The sequence below is a fragment of the Euprymna scolopes genome, chromosome 13 (genome assembly GCF_053919585.1).
Source record: "Euprymna scolopes isolate OS-2025 chromosome 13, ASM5391958v1, whole genome shotgun sequence".
Lineage (NCBI taxonomy): Eukaryota > Metazoa > Mollusca > Cephalopoda > Sepiida > Sepiolidae > Euprymna > Euprymna scolopes.
In genome coordinates, this window is record NC_136494.1 from 1,701,599 (window position 1) to 1,718,953 (window position 17,355).

Sequence of the window (17,355 nt, forward strand, 5' to 3'; positions counted from 1 at the left end):
CCTCTCTCCCACAGAAGAGACGTTGCAAGATTATCTTTGTTTTATCGTTATTTCCATGGCAGGTGCTCGTCTGAACTCCAATCTCTGGTCCCCACTCGCCAATCTTTTACGAAAAACACCCGTCTAGCTGAATCCACTGTCAAAAACTTTCCCCACTGTTTATCTATGCGTAAATCAAAACGTAGATTCCATTAATAAAGCTTCTTTCTTAGAACTGTACGTCTGTGAAACTCTGTTCTGTCTGCCTGCTTCCCTCCTGACTACAACTTAGATGTCTTCAAGTCCAACGTAAACAAATTCCTGAATTACCGCCCCCTTAAGTAGACACTTTAAATATCCACACTAACGTACTGTACTTACAATAACCCTTATCTCTGAGTGGCTTCCGGGCCTTGATAAGTAGTGACTACCTTGTAAAAAAAAAATGTATATTTATATTGTAATTGTGACTTCCGGTACTGATGATTCACGAAAGGATGAAACACTAATGTCTGTAGGCATTAAAAAACATCATTATAGTAATAATTATGTCAGGCCCTCTAAGAACTCGGCTCTTATTGTTGAGCACTTTAAAGGTGAAATAAAAGTCGGTCACTTAAGTGCGCCTGTGCAAGTCATGATGTTATGATCATTAGATCATTATGAACGGATGTCTCGACATTTAAAAATAAATGTTTAAATTTCAATTGAATTTCTCGCGTTTAATCGTGTGGTCTGTTCGTGTGTTTTGTTCCTTGCTAATGGAGTCACAGATGGCTCCGTGGCCGAGTTAGAATCTCCCGACCTATGATCGTGACTCCCTGCACTGCTGGTTCTCGGAAGGATAAAACATTAGTGTCTGTAGGTATTTAAAAAATTATATATATATATATATATATATATATATATATATATATATGTATATATACATATATGTATATATATATATATATGTATATATATATATATGTATATATATATGTACATATATATATGTATATATATGTATATATATGTATATATATATGTATATATATATGTATATATTATATATATATGTATATATATATATATATATATATATATATATATATATATATATATATATATATATATATATATATAAGATGGATACTAATTAGCCATAGTTTGGAATTATACCTAAAATTATATTAAATAGAAACTCTATGTTTTCTTTCCTTTCCGGTTATTGTCTGTGCATGAACACTAAAATCTGAAGTCAAAGCTCATTTTGAATCGTATCCAAACTCATACGATACTTTTTCCAATGTGTTTATTAATCCTCCTTTAACTCTAGTAGATACTAACCTTAAATCTACACCCATTACTTATACATACACCCAAGCTTTTCCACTAATAATGTGTGAATAACCACATCTTCAAATCTTAATGCAACTTCATAGCAGATACTAACTGCCTTTGATACTAATGCGATTAACTCTAACTACCCATGTGGGAGCGTAGAAATACATGGCTTTAAAACCAGGCACGGGGCAAACCCCCCTCGATGCTGATGGACCCTTAGATATCGTTAGGTCATCCATCTAGGAAAAAGAAAATTCCGATGACAAACCTGCGTTCCGCTGACGTCATACATCTTGGCACCAAACGGGGGCGGGAGGCCTCTTTAGTACTCGTCCTTACTTCCATACACCTTTGCCTATTAGCAAGGAGCAGAGATGTGATCACAGGGACTCATTGTAGATGCTTAGTGCTTGACCTTGTTTCTTGATCAAGACAATAAACGCCGTCTTCCACACCTGCCTCAATCCCTTCCCCTTTAACTGGCATCTTGGGGATGCTTGTTTACCATGTATACTAACATGATTGGACTGGGCTACTCTTGTCTGACAGGTTTGAGGATACTGGTTTGATAGTTTGTCTGGCTGCTGTATTCCGATGCACAGTAAAAGAGCCCTAACTCTTTGATAGAGTTTAGAGCGGTTGCTCTATCATCAGTTGTATAATATCGGGATGGTTTTAGTGCCATGTCGCGCATAGAAAGAAACCTTGCACTCATCTCCAGTTGGCATTCCCGAGGCAACATTCCTGGGGAGTCGACTGATGATCTACTTATGTGGCATGGTGATGGCAATGAACATCCAGTTTGCCTAGCACCCCTCAGCCTAAACTTAAATCATAAAAATAATAGCTCAATCCAAAATAACGACGAAACCAGACACAGACTCGAACATCGCTTTACTTCCTCCCTTGAGGCTTGCATTTACAAATATCCGTGGACTTGGAACTAACTTAGACGAGATAGAATCATTTCTCCTAGCAAACTCCCCGGATATCTTAGTGCTAAGTGAAACTAACTTGCACTCTTCCATCCCCTCTAACCACTTTAATATGTCTAGTTATCTTCGACTTTGTTATAAAGACTCTGCCAGACACATGCCCGGACTTGGAGTCTATATTCGTAATACCCTTCCCTTGACTAAGGGATCTAAACGTGAATCAGATGACCAGGCTTTTATGTGTTTTGGACTAATTTTACAACATAGTGTTAGCTACTTATACTTTTTTATCGCTCTCCCTCAACCCAAGGCTGTACTCTAATCAATCACATCTCTGACAGCATAGACGTAGTACTCTCCATAGATGCCAGTGCCCAAATACATGTATTTAGCGACTTTAATGTCCACCGCAATAATTGGCTTGGCTTCTCTAACTACACTGACACAGCTGGTAGCATCACACATAATTTTTCTCGATCTCATTCCTTGACACAGACAGTAACATTCCCGACCCGTATCCAAGATACTTCGTGCGAACTCCTCGGCTTAATATTCACGGGGAACAGGAGTTGGAATAGATATATTGAGGGCATTGCTAAGGCTGTTGCAAAGAAGGTGGGCTCTCTCTACCGTGCTAGAAAATTACTCAGCCTAAGTATCTTGTACCTTTACAATACCACCATGCACCCATGGTGCATCTGCTACTAGTCCCTTCATCTTAGACAGGGTTCAAAAGGAAGTCGCCAACCTATTAGGTCCCGCACTATCAGATAGGTTTCAGCCTCTGTCTCATCGACGAAAGGTTGCATTCCTCTGCTTGTTTTACAAGTATTTTAATGGTGGATGCTTCGACGAACTACAAGCCCTTGTGCTCCTCCTCGACGAAAATACACCGCACAAACCCGACAAACAGCAAAATCCCACCCTACACAATAGAGATCCCTAGATGTAAGAAAGCCTTCTACTATAATGGTTTCTTCCCTAGAACTGCTAGATTTCAGAATTCAATTCTGGGTTACTGCTTCCCTAACTGTACTGACATGCAGAAGTTTAAGTGTAATGTAACCAGACATCTTGCTGCTCAACTCCCTATATAGTAGTTCTACAAATTATGTCCCAGATAGTAGCTCCCTATATCAAAGTGGCACTGTGCCTTGCTTGGGGTGAAAAGTAATAATAATTAATAAACAAATAAAAACAAATACGGTGTTTCTTCAATAAATGAACAATTTCTTTTTTATTTATATATTTTTTCTATGCAAATATTATTTGTCTTCTCGTTTTCCGGCAACAATTTATTCCTTCTTTCTTCCTTTCGTTCTCATTTCCACGCTTTTCGCGTTTCATTTTCGTTCGCCATTTTAGCCATGAATGAACCTTTTCACGCTCTTTCTCCTTTTTATAACCGAAACAGCGTTCGTCTGTTTTTTTTTTTAACCATTTCTCTCCTCTTCGAATTCAGTCCTCACATCTTTATGATTCAAGACAATTTTTACATTTTTTGTTGTAGTCGAATGCCGACGCCGACGCTATTCCTTCACAATATTCGCCATTTTTACTCTGTGAACTTCTTGAAGCGTCCAATCTCAAATATTGACCGCTTCTCAATCTGACAACTCTTATCTCTCTGCAGAAGGAAGTACAACAAAAGAAACGATAACCATTTCGTTATATGTCATCCTTTTTCTGATGACAACTTAAAAAAAAATCAACGTTCAGCAAAAACAAAAAAACAAAAAACAAAAAAACAAAAAAAAAAACGCGCTAAAATAACAACAGAAAAAGAATACTCATGAGACATACGATTTATTTTTTTGTTCCTTTTATAATTTTCATTTTTAAATCCGACTTTGAATTTATATGGCATGCTTTGTCCGTCGGTATACCTACGTCGGTCTGTTGAGTTGTCCTCATAAATAATCCGCCATTACCAATCATCACAGTGTTGTCTCACTGTCTCACCGGACACTCATTAATCCTTATCCTCGAGTGGCCGTTGGACCTTGATAAGCGATGACCTTCAGCCAAAAAAATATCCCAACTTCACAGGCAGATGCGCGTATGGCAGCAGCAACAACCAACGTATATAAATGACGGACCCATGTGCAATATGAGATCACAGCGAGGAAGAAGGAAAGAAAAAGGTCATAAAGAGATATACGTGTCACACAGATGGGCCGAGAACGATAGGAAAAGACGCGTCCTAAACATGGCTGGACAAAGACAGAATACCACATGTTCGACACAGCAAAGTCTTGTTCAGCACATTGGAGTATGAGAAAACCTTTGAACAAGAGACAAGACAGTATTCTGGAAAGTACCTGTAAATAAATGTACGGTTATTTCAACTTAAAATGCGCGTCGAATTCTTTTCTTATATTTGTTTCCATGCGAGTGTCTGCATATAACGTGTGGGGTCCCGAGTGTGGACATGTAACAACTACGTTACAGCTACAGCCCCAGCAGAGTCGTCGATCGGTTATATTATCTATCTCCTTGCCAGGAGGTTAGATACGAGGTCAATATGACGCAGACGGACAGACATCGAAGTAGAATTCGTCTTAGATTACAAAAGGTTTCTACATTATTGGCCTTGTCTGTTCTCACTGTTTAACATTTTTTTACTTGCTATTTCACCCCAAACAAGGCCCAGTGCCTCTTGGATATAAGAGGCTACTATTTCGGACATAATTTGCAGGGATATTATTTAGGATGAACAGCAAGATCTCACATTACACTTGAACTTCTGCATCTTAGTACAGTCGGGGAAACAGGAACCGTGGAGGGAATTTCAAAGTCTAGCAGTTCGAAAGAAAAGACCTATTAGAGTAGAAGGTTTTTCGGCGTGTAGGGATCTATACTGTGTAGGGGTGGGGTTTTACTGCATATCGGGTTTGTCAGGGGTATTTACGCCGAACGTGTACAAGTTCGTCAGAGTAGCTTCCAGTAAAATACTTGTAAAATACGCCCAGTGATGCAAAATTTCATCGATGGGACAGGGGTTGAAGTTTGGTTGACAGTACAGAACCTATTAGGTTGGGGATTTTTTTTAAAAACCTTTTTTAGGAGTGTGAGACTACTAGCAGATGCACCAGCCCAAATATGGCAAAAATACTCAATAAGGGTGTAAGTAACTTTCTAGTACGGTAGAAAAAGCCCATCTTTTTCACAGCAGCCTTGGGAATGCCATCAATGTATATGTTCCAACTCATATTTCCTATAAATTTTATTCAGAGAAGTTTGAATGAAAAGCTTTCAGGTAGTGTATTACTAGACATGGCTCTCAGTAGATGAGAAGGTTTTTTTTTGTTATTAAAGGAAAAAGCTTAGTCTTGGCAAAAACCTTGGTTTCTTTTAGCTCGAAAAACGCTATCGTTCGACCCATAACTTTGTTTTGACCTGTTGCCTTTTGCCTCAACCTTACGCCACCCATCTCTGGGAACTATTGTGCATTGTAAACCAGGGTTATCATGACACGCACTAAGTGTTACCATTGTCAAAATTCAGACTAGCTAAGTTAATTGATATTTACGTAGCATCTCTAGTATCTAGCACAAGTTTTCTTACTTCTATATAAGAATAACAAAGTACATTAACATTTACATGTAATAATAACGACAATGATAACGATAATAATAATAATAACAACAACAACAATAATAAACTACTACTACTACTACTACTACTACTACTACTAATACTATTAATAATAATAAAATAATAATAATAATAATAATAATAATAATAATAATGATAAAATAATAATGATAATAATAATACTTATAATAATAAAAGGAATAATAATAATAAAAAAAAGTAATAAAATAATAATAATTTTGATTTCGTTTATCAACGTTTCCCTGAAAAGAGATGGGATTCATTTCCAGAGGATTTCCCTCAATCCCGGCTCCAAAATCAGGAGCTTCAAATATCAAGGGTTTTCCTAAGGATGTTGGTGGTATCTACAATAGCAGAAGTCAGAAAGCCGCCTAAAACATCGAGGATTTGTAGTTTTTTCAATTGTCCTTCCAGACGACTTCATACTACTCCTACCGTACCAACTATGACCGGGATTATTTGTGTTTTAACCCTGTGTATACGTCTTATCTCCAAGGCCAATGGAGCATAATTGCTCCACTTCTCATTCTCCTTCTCTCTCACATTTCTGTCCTAGGGTACTGAGAAGTCTATAATCTACTTTGTCAATGACGACCAAATCCGGACGATTATGTTCCAATTGCTTCATCGTTATGACACTTTTGTTTCGTCTGCCTGCTTCCCACCTGACTACAACTTGGATGTGTTCAAGTCCAACGTTAACAAATTCCTAATGAACCGCCCCTTTAAGTAAACACTTCATCAAATCTCCACACTAACGTAATGTACTTGCAATAACCCTTATCCCTGAGTGGCTTCTGGGCCTTGATAAGTGGTGACCACTGTGTAAAAAAAAACAAAAAAAAACATACCTCTACATTTCCATTCTCATTTGTCCTACTTCATCCAGCATCTCCTCAAACCACTTTCCAGCACACTTCACCCCAACCTTCTTATAACAACAACAACAACAACAACAACAACAACAACAACAACAAGAGACGAAACCACATAATAAGCGAATGCAGCAAACTACATCCCCCAAATACAAGAACAGACACAATCAATTGGTGAAGGCAATACATAGGCTATTATGCAGACGATTACATTTTAAACATCCAGACAAATGGTACAAGGACAAGCCGGCATCATTACTTGAAAATGAAAATCACAAGATCCTATGGGACAAACGGATATACCCCTCAAAGCAAGAAGACAGGATATCATAATAATTAACAAGAAAGAAAAGTCCTGCTAGATTGTAGATTTTGCCGTTCCAGCAGACAACAGAGTAAAGATCAAAGAGACGGAAAAGCGGAGCAAATACATGGAACTGGCCAGAGAGCTCAACGGGATCTGGAAGATGAAGACAGTCAAGATAACACCACTAATAGTAGGAGCACAAGGAACAATACTGAAAAACTTTGAAAAAAAGAATGGGAAAGATTGGAATCAGAGGGATGGCTGAGAAGATACAACGGATTTCAATCACGAAAACTCCAGAAATATTAAGGAAAATCCTTGAATTCGGAGACTAACACACATGAACTACAGACACAAAATTTACAGAGATAAAACACAAAGCAACGTCACATGGAAAACTGGAACGGTATAGTTGTAAGTTTTTTGTTGTGTGTATGCGAGGAGGGCCAAGGAGGATGGAAAGAAACTAATCCACATCAGCTACAAACCCTAACCGGACACATAGAAACTAAAATAGTAGCAAAACAAAAAGATAGAGGAACACTACACAGAGCATAGAAAAACTGAAACCACAAAATTGTAAGTTAACTACCCCTTCTACCTAAAATGTAGCGTCGTGGTTGCATCAATTAGCACCAGACAGAATAGTCGAGAAGTATCAAGAAGAACAGAACGACCTAGGAGAGAAAACACTAATCAGACCTCCACCGGATGGATGTGAAGAGGACTGGGACCTTAGGGAGGCTTGTTGCCATCTAAATTATAGTGAATGAAGAAACGATAAAAGAGGGTGGAGAACGAGGATACACCTTTCTTTTTATCACGTTCGCCCCTTACAAGGCATATCGCCACTTGGACATAAGAGGCTACTATTTGGGATCATGCCTAGGAAAGATTAACAAGATGTTGGTTTACATTACATTTAAACGCCTGCATATAAATACACCAAGGAAAGCAAGTAGCAGGACGAGCTTTCCGAAGTTTTGCAAGAATTGTAGAAATTAGATAAAATAAAAGAAGCTTAAATTAAAGAAATAATAAGACCAGAATACAAGAGAAGAATATAGTTGGTTCTTGGGCCAAGATTGAATGAGAGAAACCAAATATCTTCAGTAAACACACGGGCAGTAGATATATTTCGATACGAGGAAGGGCATTATAGAAGGCATTATATATATACATATATATATATATATATATATATATATATATATATATATATATATATATAATTATTATTATTTTTTTTTTACTATAATAATTAAAATATATATATATATATATATATATATATATATATATATATATATATATATATATATATATATATATATATACATACTCGTCATATATATATATATATATATATATAGGCATTATAGAATATATATATATATATATATATATATATATAAATATATATAGGCATTATAGAAGAAAGAAAACGAACTGTAAGATATGGACAAGAAGACGAGGAAAACAAGTTTCAGAAAAATCTAATCGATGGATCAAAAGTTATTAGGCAAAACGTGTCATTTTCAGCCATTTTGGGGCATTTTGACCTTTTTTGAACCCCTGGGGACGCAATGGGAATTTTCGCAAAAAAAAAAAAAAAAAAAAAAAATTACTCTGCACATCTATTTATTGAAATATAATTTGTGGCAAAATTTCAGGAAAAACTAATGGACGGTTATCTGGCAATCGTCCGGACTAACGGACGGACGGGCGCACGGAAGCACGGAAGCACGGACGCCATTGAAAACATAGGTCCCTCTCCGATGAATCGGGAGACCAATAATGACAATGGATGGAGCTTTTCACACACAAAAAATATATCGATAGTTTATGTGTAAACAGTAAAAAAAAGGAGGACCAGAACTAATAGGTATAGAACGATGCGTAAAAGAAGAAAAAAAAAACTAGTCTGAAAGTTTACATCTCTAACTGTAAGCAAAAGCTTATAAAGGCCGTATCAAAATGCGAAACATTGTAAACGAGCGAACTAGTAGAGAGCAAAGAATTTAACATTAAAAAAAAAAAAACTACTGAAAGTCCACTGTGTGAGTTGTGAGGGTAGAAAGGTGAGAATGTACGGCACATCGTCATTAATTGAAAGGGAGTACAACTAGCATCATGAAAAAATTGTGAGAAAAATCTATCGTGATGTAAGAAAAGAAGATTGGAATGCAGTGAAACATGGGACGAGCATGTTCCAGAAGGGGGAATGAAGAGTTATAACGTGAAATTATTTTGGGATATTGCTGTGGTGTTGGTGGTTGAATAATTGTACGAGAAAGACACAGTAACGATTAAATAAATACATAAAAGATGTAATGGGGCAATATCTTTACTCACTGTTGGACTAGTCGTGATGACCACTCTGCGTGTCTGTCTCTGAGACTCCCTTGGTAAACCGGTTCTCGTTATCCGGAAGTGACGTCATGGACGGAATGACGTCATGGTATGGTTAACTATTCCTAGTATGGGTGCGTCCCCAACAGATCCAATGTGATAATTTGATTGAAGCAGATTCAGATTTAATCTTGTTGAAAAAAAGGAACACAAGGCAATAATCGTTGATATAGCAGTATCAGCGTATGTGACTGTAGAGAAAACAGAAAAGAAGGCCGAAAAGACCAAGATTTGAAAAGGGAGGTAAAAAGATTGTGGATGTTGAAGAAGTTAGAAGTTGTATCTGTTTTAAACAAAAGGTGCAACAAAAGGATTTGACAAGTGGATTGAGAAAATTGGGATCCATTTCAATGTTTGAATGCTTCAGAAGACCGCATTGTAAACCGCTAGAATTTTGCCAAAAATACTATAGACCTGAGAAAAGACGATGCTGATAGTCTAGGGCCATATTTTTTTAAACTATCAGCAGAAAACAGCAATAGGCACAACCAGACACAAAATCTGACTACTACTACTACTACTACTACTACTACTACTACTACTACTACTAATAATAATCGTAGACTTTGCTGTCCCAGCTTACCACAGGTGAATATCAAAGAAAAGGAGAAACGCTAGCCAGAGAACTGAAAGGAATATGGAAGATGGAGAAAATCAAAATAATAGCAGAAGTACTAGGAACAATCCCGAAAAATTTTGAAAAGATGATGGGAGAAATTGGAATCAAAGGAATGATTGAAAAAATACAACGAACAACAATCATGAAAACAGTTTAAATATTAAGAAAAATCCTTGAATGTGGAAACTAACACACAGGATCTACAAGCGCGGACTAGACACGCTACTGTAAAGGCAAAACATGAATCACTACCAACCAAGAAAACTGAAGCCGCATATCTATAAGTTCTCTAACCCAATCCCACCTCCATCGACCCACTGCGACATCACCCCCCTCCCCTCCAAAAAAGAGTGAGACCAAATATTCAAGTAGAGTCAAGGAGTAAGGAAAGACCGAGCAACTGACCAGACCTTCGCCGGATAAGTACGAAGAGAACTGGGATCTTGAGGAGATTTATTGCCACTCAAATTCATGTGAAGACCAATAGCCGCTTCCAACGAGAAATCAATAGCAAGCAGCTGTTGCGATAATGCAAATTTATTTGCAAATGTTATCGAAAGAGGTGGAGAGTATTGGAAACCTGGGGAGACTTGTCACTCAGCTCCCAGGGAACACCATAGGCTGTTTTCAAGGAGAGATCTTTGATGACCTGTGTGAAAGCTCCTTGTGAGCCAATAATAATAATAATAATAATAATAATAATAATAATAATAATAGTACTATGAACAATACCGAAAAACTTTGAAAAAAGAATGGGATAGATTGGAATCAGAGACGAATAATGAAAACGACTGAAATAAGACATGAAGGAACATCACATGGAATCATGAAAACTGAAACTGTATAATTATAAGTTAACCCCCTTGTATCCCTGCCTTCCGCCCCCTTTTTGTGTGTTTGTCACTATAAACTGGCACCGCACTAAATGACTGAGTAGGGTTCAGATCGAGGAGGATGGAAAGATCGAGTAGCGAAAGTACCAGTCAGACCTCCACTGGATGAGTGCAAAGAGAACTAGAACCTTAGGGAGGCTTATTGCAACTCAAATTCCAGTGAAGACCAATGGTCGCTGTCAAAAAGAAATCAATGGTAAACGGCTGTCACGATAACGCAAATTCATCTAAAAAGGCTTGGAAAGAAATGAAGAGTACTGGAAATCTGGGGAGACTTGTCACTTAAGCAACACTTAAACAGGGAACACGACAAGTTGTTCTCAAAGAAAATTCTTTGTTGATAGCCTGGGTGAAAACTCACAACAACAACAACAACAACAACAACAATAATAATAATAATAATAATAATAATAATAACATTAAGTTATAAATAGAATTTTCATCATTAATCGCGCAGATTAAATCGACGTTTCTAAATAATATTTGTTCTTATTAATTGTTATAATGTTATTATCATTTTTTATTTTATAGTTTTAGGTTTGATACCTTTGGCAGTATCTTTCCTTTTTTATCTCTTCGAAAATAGACGTCTCCTCCTTATCCCTCACAAAAGGACATTTTTGATGCGAAAGACGTCAACGGATACTAATCGGTCTCTTTTTTTATAGCTTTTGATCGATTGGAAACGAATAAGGAATTTTTTAATCAACGATCGATTTTTTCCTTTCTGTCCCTTCCGAATCGGTGTCCAAAATTTCAAACGGATCTGACGGCAGAATTCATTATTGGAAGCGATAGGGGGTTCTGTTTAGCGAGGTGTCAAAGGCGTCATTCCATGCCCTGTCGTTCAGAGATTTCTCATCAGAGATTAAAGGATTGAAAAGACCCCCCCCAAAAAGAAGCAAAACAACAACAACAACAAAAAAAACATAACCAAAAAAACCCCAAAGAAAACAAAACAACAAACAAAACACACTCAAACAATAAAAGTACAAAAAACCACCCAAAACCATAAAATAACAAAAAAGATAAAACACACATATAATACCCACCCTATGAATCAATAAATAACCCTAATCCCAACCCTAATACAAACTCGATGAATCAATAAAGGCACCGATACTTACGCGTGGGTAGGTTATTGGTTTAATTAATACCGTCACAGGCTATGGAGTCGCCTCTACCCAGTTTAAATCTTAAACTGAGTCCTGATTTAGTTGTCAGGTACTTCTTCGTGATTGTAACGAAATCCGACAGCCGAAAGAATTAGTTTTCATCAAAAAACAATAACTATCAATTTCAACAATAAACAATGTTATCCACTCGTCATATCACAATTAGTTTAATATTACTGCATTATTACATAAAACATGTACTTTTTACTAAATAGATGATTGCGTGACATCCACCATTAATTGTAACGAGACAGACTGAGTTACTTTCCCTGACTTGATGCTGTTAATGTATATACACACTTGAAATTTTTTTGAAAAATATTTTCATGAATAATTAATTTTCTATCTCATTGTTTTTCGTAATTTTTGGATATTTCATTAGTGCGACAATTCAGTATATACCATTGGTTTCACTTGAAATTTATTATTTCAATTTTCCAATTTCGTTGTAACAGAACACGCATGGGCGCCTGTGAGAAAATCAGCAGCAGCCGTAGGATAGGTGCCTAGCGAAAATATTAGCAGCAGCAGCAGCAGCAGCAGGCGTCTTAGCACATATGTAAATTAAGAAAGTGTGCACGTGCTGACACGTCACGGAAAGGAGGAGAAAAAAGACAGAAAAACAAGACAGCACGTGGTCGATCAAAGGAGGCAATTAGACGTGTTTTGACACTTGTACGCCGAAAGAGAAAATGCGTCACGTGGTCGAAGAAGTGAAAAGGCAAGCGGCGACAAAGGCACATGCATATATATGAAAAAGCGTCCCAACAGGCACGTTCGACGGGTGAGTGACATTTTGAAACAGAGAGAAGTACGTTGTCGCAAATTACTGGAATAAATGATTTTTGTATTCACCTAAAAAAATATGCTGAATTGTACTTTTTTATTTCCTTCCGTGTTTGCTTGTTCCTGCGACGGTACCAGACAACGTGTGGGTCCGAGTGGTTGAAATGTAACGACACGATTACAGTGTAACGGCCATGTTACACAATAACAAAGAAGAACCAGTTGTTATTTTGCACACACACACACACACACACACACACACACACGCACACACACACACACACACACAGAGAAAAGAACGATAAAACAGAGAAAATGTAAATATTTACTTTATTAAGTAGTGGAAAAAAACAAAATAGTAGGTGCTAGTTACAGATCCATGTTAATGGAATATGCACTCGCCTGAGGATCTCAACAGTGAAGGGGTGGGATTTTGCTGCTAAACGAGTTTGTCGGATGTATGTATGTTGAAGAGATGTAAGTGCAGTGAGTTTGTCAGAGGTTATAAAAGTATTAATTAAAAACCGATGACTCAAGATAATGATTCAAATAATTTTCTTTCCATTACTGGTAAAAGTGCATTGACAATGGTGGTGACGATGTAGAAAAATAAATTCTGAAACACCAATCGTCGCCGTTTTAAGGTTATTACTTCCATCTTCATAGCCCTTCAACTCTTTTTAGTAAAAAAAAAAAAAATCTTTTGGAACGGCTCTCATATAACAACTGGTATTGGCTAGAAGTAAAGTGTAGTATCTGTTCCGATATTACACTTAATCGTTGCTGTCAGCAGAGAAGCATATATAAACGAAGGAAAATTAAAATTTTTCTTTTGATCCACGGTTCCCCTATTTTTGGGAGCTGGACTTTTTCCACATTAAAAGCAGACATCGTGTCAGACTCTGTCCTCTTGGGGCGGCATGTAAATAGGGATACAATAGAGAGGGGAGAGACAGAAAGGTAGAAGGAATATAACAAAGTAATTGATCTTTAGTTAAGATTAGCGCAGCAAGATGGGGACGTGTTGGGTTTTATTACTACCAAAAAAAGTGCTGATTCGAAGGCGACGATTGTTTTATTTATAAAACCTCGAGAACGACGTGAAATAATGATTTTTTTGCTCGTTAGAATGCCTTTATTAAATAAACAGAGTTCCCAATGATTTTATAATAACAACACCTGCATTCAACAGATACATGATGTAATGTAAGCCATTCAATCATGGAAAATATATTAAATACAACCTCTCTCTCTCTCTCTCTCTCTCTCTCTCTCTCTCTCTCTCTCTCTATATATATATATATATATATATATATATATATATATATATATATATATACTAGCAAAAGTACCCGTCGTTGACTGGGTTCAAAAACAGCCTACAGAAAATGGACTCTGATTTATGAAAGTATGATAGATTATGAAAAGGAAGGGTTGTACAGAGATAGCTTCGAAATTGGGGGTATATATATATATATATATATATATATATATATATATATATATATATATATATATATATATATTTATTTGTTGGTCTGTGGCGACTCTAATTGCTACACACTTTCTTTTTTCCGCTTCGTTGGAATTCGCTTTCTTCGTCAATTCAAAAAGCAAGTAAGGTTTCACAGGAACGCGTTGACTCAAACTATTTTCAGTCAATGAAAACTGTTTCAAATCTCTCCAAGGAAAGATCTATGTGAAAGTAAGAAGCCAATGCGGACTCCCATATAACCAAAAGATCCAAAACTGAAGACTTCACCATCAGTCACTGAAAGGCATGTTAACCCTAACAACCATCGTACCTTTGATCGTGGGAGGCAAGACAGAATGTAATACAATAACTCACATACAGACATTCTTCATCTCACTTACATACTCCTACCCACAAGCGAGAGCCAAGCGAACAAAAACGAATTACCACTCACATATAAATACGTACTAATAATAACCTGGTAAACCAACGCACACACATATACATAGTTCAACGCTTCGAAATAATATATACAAGCATTAATATAAACAATGTAAAACACATACGTACAACGCCACGCTGCCAAATACCCACATCGGTATATTATTAACACTATGGACATTTTAACTTAAAAAACACAAATTTCTATAAATGAACATTCACGTTTGAACTAAAGTCGACCACTTATCTGATGAAGGGATTTTCCCGAAATATTATACAAGGAAATTCCATTTAACCATGCTGACTCTAGTAAAAACACAATGAAAGTATAAAATATAAGAAAAAGGAAATATATATGTGATTAATAATAGGCGAATGTGCATAGCTTCTTATTATCTAAGTGTTGATATCTGTTTAAACTCGCTTAGATTGTTACCGTTACACCTCTGTATTGTATTGCCTTCCATACATTTCATTTATGTTTGAAATATCTTCGACATACTCATAACATCATAGATGGTAAGTTTTTAAATTCAATAATTTTACTGTAAGTTTTTTTTATTTTTTTATTTATTGCACTTCCATTTTTTCCGGTTTGTTTGTTTTGAAATTCGTCTGCGTCTGGGTGACTGCCGGTCGAGCCCGAACCATAATTGACGGAAAATCCTGAGGATCCGGGTCAAATTCTGCAAGAGTACCAAAAATATATGTATCATTGTACAGGTCGACCGATAAAAAGGGTGCTTCTTCATTATTGTAGCGAAAAGTTGATATTAATTAAAAAAAATAATAACTACTTACATTTTTGTCAATTTCAACAATAAGCAATGTATCTACCTAATTATTATGTCACAATTATTTAAGTCTTCCATGATTCAACGAAAAAATGATTTCAGCTATGTTTGTTTTGTCACGTGACATATGACGTAAACACAAGGGAAATAGTTAAAATTTCTAATTTCTTCGATAACTATTTTCTTTAATAATTAATTTCTACCTTTACGTTTTAGGGAAAATTTGTTGATAATAGTTGAAGCTAGCCGAATATTTTTGTGAAAGTTTGGCAAGGTGGGGAACATAAATTGAAGCTCAGACGAGCACTTGCCATGAAAATAACGATAGAGCAGAGACAGGCTCGCAACGTTTGAAGAATATTCGTTCTTCTAGACGAGATAAGATTCATTTACAACTTTTTTTCTGGCGCAGCAATAATCTTAACGACCAACGAACAAAGTCGAGAAAAAAAGAAAAAGAAAAAAAAAGAATGTTTTTTTTGTTTTATAAAACTCAGATTTTTGTGTCCGAAAGTTTGTTTTAGCAAAACAAAAGTTACCTCCGCATTTTCAAGCTGTCAGAATAATCAAAAGCAACCGTAGATTATGTTGTTGACTTTAAATATCGTTTCGTTTCGGGTGAACGTTTCGTTACGTTTTGCTTTTTATTGTTTTTTTTTTCCGACAACCGGTGAGTAAATAAATAATAACACAAAAACAACAAGTTACAAGCAAAGGTCGTTAACTTGATGCAGTCATATAATATATGGACTTTCCCGAGAAACGTTGATATTTTTTCTTTCACCGACGGATCCTTTTCACATTACGCATTTTCGTGAAAAATTTTTTACGTTAAAATAAATAAAATGATTCTATGCAGTAGTGAAATAAATATTTGTTTTGTCTGAAACAATTTATTTTTATTTACACGGACAACACCTACTCAGTCTGATATTGATCTTATTATAATGGGGAATCGGTGATGGTCCGAAACGTACATCAAATTTATAAAAATCTAGCTGTACATACCCGGCGTTGCCAGGTTGAAACATATTGATGGGCGGAGGGTTTAGTCACATCCTATACAAGATACATCGAATATCGTAACTTGGATTTATGGAAACATAAAATACATCAATTATTGTCTATGAAAATTAAACGTGAAATAGCTTTAATGGGGAAATAACTCTCATCGCTCTCCCTCTCTCTTCTGCAGTTTACATAACGTTTCTTCGTGAGTCTCGCTCGGCGACCCCCGGCGAACAACGAAAGCCGCCGGATTATACCGAGCGTATGGAAAGACAGTAATTAAAACAACCTACCCTGAACAATTCATAACTTTTATTATGTTTTTTTTTTTGACGAAAACCGTCGGTCCGTACCGAGGGAACGGACCTCATTACAAAAACGACCAAAAAATTACCGACCCTAATAAATTCATAACTTTTACTATTTGTGATTATTTACATTAAGGAAATTGATCCCACAACTAAATTCCACAATTTACACTTTTTCGCCTTTTCACGTTCATCTCATCGACTACAAACTTAACTTTCAGATCCCCCCCCCCCAAAAAAAAAATTTTTGTTTGAAAAGAATATTTTTTATGACTTTTTTCGTTGGGGATCAGTTTTCAATTATAACGTTCTACTAAATTGAACACATACTCTGTGACCAACACCGAGGAAAATATAACGACTCACTCACATAACCGGTGATTATTCCCGATTTCCAAAATATAT